A 4,073-nucleotide genomic window follows, 5' to 3' on the forward strand; every position below is an offset into this window, starting at 1 on the left:
CTGTGTCTAAGGTTCTCTTCTCAGTGTGCAATTACCTGTTTCACAAAGTTTGCCCCAAACCCCTCACATCCTTGAAGTATGTAGCTACTAGAGGGATGAAAAAAAGAAAGAAAGAAAGAAAGAAAGAAAGAAAGAAAGAAAGAAAGAAAGAAAGAAAGAAAGAAAGAAAGAAAGAAAGAAAAAAAGAAAAGAAAAGCTAATTTTACCAAATTGTTTTCTAAAAGTTTAACTTTGCATATATAAGAGGAGGAAAAAGAAAAATGCCCCCCAAAAAAACTTATCATTCAAATGAGCATACTGCCCCAAAGATGGACTTTCCTAGGTAGCTGGGGATAAAAACAACTAGAAATAAAATTTAAAATAATAATAAATACTGACAGGGATGCTAAAGAAAGGGCATTCAATATTTCAGGATAGGGGCGACCTATTCCTGCGTTCTCACGGATCTTTCTGTTTGTGAGACCTGTGGCTCGACCCTGCTGATAGCAAGATGTCTTCAGGAAATGCAAAAATTGGGTATCCTGCTCCCAACTTCAAAGCTACAGCTCTTATGCCAGATGGACAATTCAAAGATACCAGCCTAAGTGAATACAAAGGAAAATATGTTGTGTTCTTCTTTTACCCTCTTGACTTTACTTTTGTATGTCCCACGGAGATCATTGCTCTCAGTGATAGAGCATATGTATTTAAGAAACTCAACTGCCAAGTGATTGGAGCTTCTGTGGATTCTCACTTCTGTCATCTGGCATAGATTAACACACCCAAGAAACAAGGAGAATTGGGACCCATGAACATTCCCTTAATATCAGATCCTAAGCGCACCATTGCTCAGGATTATGGAGTTTTAAAGGCTGAAGAAGGTATCTCTTTCAGGGGCCTTTTTTTAATTGATGATAAAGGTATCCTTCGACAGATAACAATAAACAATCTTCCCGTTGGTGCTCTGTGGATGAGATTATATGACTAGTCCAGGCCTTCCAGTTCACTGACAAACATGGTAAAGTGTGCCCAGCTGGCTGGAAACCTGGCAGTGATACCATCAAGCCTGATGTCAATAAGAGCAAAGAGTATTTCTCTAAGCAGAAGTGAGCACTTTTCTGCCAGGCAGCATTGAGCAGCCAGAAGAAACTCTCTTGTACTCTACTCATGCTTAAACACATGATGTGGTGTGATTCCAGATAAGCCTTTCCTACAGGGCTGGGGATAGATAGCCTTTCTTCCACTATTGGTAACGGTCTGAGCTGTGTTTTGGGCAGACCATCTTCTATAAGTCACAGAAAATAGCCTGTTAATTCTTTTTTCTTCTTTTTTTAAGTATCTATCAAACGTGAATTCTGAGAAAAAAAAATCAGGATAACTTCAATCAATATCGCTGCCATGTAAGGAAATAGTGTAGTGTCTTCTACTTAAACACTCAAACACTCAAACAGTTCAATCCATTGTGCAATTAGTTTGAACCATACATTGTATTTTATACATTAAAAATAGAATTAACTTTTTTTTTCTTCTTTTGAAGACAGTGTCAGGATTTGTACTCACCATATAGCTAAACTCATGTTCCTTCTGCCTCTACCGCCCCAGTGTTAGGGTTACAGGTGGGCACAACCAAACCCAGCAATGACTCTCTTAACAACTATCATTAGTAGAGTATCAGACAAAATATTGAAACATGGGATGTGACAAATTCAAATAGTTGGCAATGAGCAAAAACGAAGTCTTAAGAACAGTAGAATCCTATGCCGGGGCCTAGCAAACACAGAAGTGGATGCTCACAGTCTGCTATTGGATGGATCGCAGGGCTCCCAATGGAGAAGCTAGATAAAGTACCCAAGGAGTTAAAGGGATCTGCAACCCTATAGGGGGAACAACATGATGAACTAACCAGTACCCCGGAGCTCTTGTCTCTAGCTGCATATGTATCGAAAGATGGCCTAGTCTGCCATCACTGGAAAGAGAGGCCCATTGGACTTGCAAACTTTATATGCCCCAATACAGGGGAATGCCAGGGCCAAAAGAATGGGAATGGGTGGGTAGGGAAGTGGGTGGAGGTATGGGGGACTTTTGGGATAGCATTGGAAATGTAATTGAGGAAAATATGTAATAAAAAAATATTAAAAATATATATATATATAATTTAAAAAAAAAGAAAATGGTAGCAGGAAAGGAGGAAAACAAAGTAGGATGCCAAGAAGTTCAAGAAGCCCCCTGGTCTTCCAGTGTGCAGTTACTATTCACCAAGTGCAGAGAAGGAACACAAAGGCTTAGCCAGCCTTTTTGACTCTCAGCCAAATGGGTTGAACACAGCAGTCTCTTCATTAAATCCAGGTCCCACCTTCCTTTCTTTTCTTACAAATGATTTCAATACAGATAAGCACTTTTCCCTCTACAAACCCTTCAAAATCTGACTTTACACCATGTTTGTCTCCATTTGTTCTAGTGACCTGAAAGAGTTAATTACTGGACACCTGAACTCTCCATGAACTCTTCAGCTCAGAGTTCTCTTACCCCTCCCATCCAGAGATAGTTCCCGGAGCACTCCTGAACTTTTTACCCCAAGGTACCTCCTCCCAATTGGAAACTGCTCCAGGAACATTTTTTAGATAAGGGGTCTCCTGGAAAAAACCTAGTCCTACCCCTCCCAACTGAAGACTATGCCAAGAACATTTTTGAGATAGGGGCCTCCTGGTAATATCCCAGAATGTTCCAATAGATCGAGTATATTGCCAAAATATAGGACACGACCCCTTGGTTATGTAAAGCCCCTTGGCAGAACACCTTGGTGACGTAAAACTTGTACTTTTTACCTGGCTATTTCCTATAAAAGCTTGTGAAAAGTTTGGGCTAATTGCCGAATCTCCTCTGCGAGTTTCGACCCCAGATATCTGGTATATGTGCTTTTTATGTTCTTTCTTGTCATTGCGGTATTAAATCTTACTCCCTATACATCTTAAGTTCGGTCTCAGTGTCTTCTTGGGTGCGCGGCTGACCCGAGGCTTGAGTAAGTGCCTCCCTTTGGGAGTTTTGGAGTCTTTCATTTGGTGCATTGGCCGGGAATCAGCGCGTCTACCCAGAGGTCCTGGACCCACTCAGAAGTAAGATTTACTGTTCTGCTTTGGTCTGGTGTCTGTGTTCTGTTAATTTCTGAAAGGCCAGGAAGGCCATTCTGTATGAGTGATCGCTGTTTCGGTTTTGCAGACGCTCAGTGTGCAATGTGCACAGTGAGACCGCGCTCCGGGTAGGAGCGTAGGGTGTGGACAAAAGACAGACGTGTCCAGGAGGTGTCCACCGTCTGTGCGCCCTGGGAGACGTCCCAGGAGGACAAGGGGAGGACTAAGGACGCTTAGTGGACCCCTCTGGAGACCGGGTGGGTTCGAGTCCCACCTCGTGCTCCAGGTTGCGAGATCGTGGGTTCGAGTCCCACCTCGTGCTTTGGTTTTTTCTTTTGTCTAAGTCTCGTGTCTGCTCTCGTGTCTGCTATTATTCTAGAAATGGGACAATCTGCTGGGTGTGTAGGTGTGGAACTGCTGCATTTGTGTATTCTGAGATTGTGGGTTTATTCTGGCAGTGGCTGTGAGAGGACGACTGTCTATGGCCTCAAGGTCCGCACCCCAAAAGAGATGTTCCAAGGGAGACCCTGGAAGGAGTGCCCAGGGTACAGAACAGTCAAAAAGACCTGGCTGTTGCCTGGCAGAGTGAAAGAGAGAGAGAGTTCTCTCTGCCAGAGCGGGAGTGGATGTGGAATCCCACCCCTATCAGGAAAAGGAGTCAATGTAGAATCCGACCCCGTCAGAAAAAAGTGTTTGGCTGGTTGTGTAAGTCCAGGCGTGGACGAGTGTGCTTGTTTGTGGCCACATGACAAGACTGTGTGTGTGTGTGTGTGTGTGTGTGTTAACCCTTTGTCGACTGTAGACTTGGACTGACGTCAGGACAGAATTTGTCAGCAATGGTTTTAAAAAAGAAAAAAAGAGAAAAAAGAACCATCAGGCCGGTCTTGCCCACCGCGCTCTCGGCGAGGCAGTGCCAGCGGCTCGCAGCGGGCGGGCAGCGCCGGCCAGCCTGGCTGCGGGGCCATC

General features: G+C 43.9%; 1 pseudogene; it reads left to right on the top strand.

Moving 5' to 3' along the window:
• The first annotated feature begins 433 nt into the window (after positions 1-433).
• Positions 434-1,089, top strand: LOC110311768 (peroxiredoxin-1 pseudogene; annotated as a pseudogene).
• The last annotated feature ends 2,984 nt before the right edge of the window (positions 1,090-4,073 follow it).

The sequence above is a fragment of the Mus caroli genome, unplaced genomic scaffold (assembly GCF_978045245.1).
Source record: "Mus caroli unplaced genomic scaffold, Mus_caroli_1 scaffold_17, whole genome shotgun sequence".
In the NCBI taxonomy this organism is placed as follows: Eukaryota; Metazoa; Chordata; class Mammalia; order Rodentia; family Muridae; genus Mus; species Mus caroli.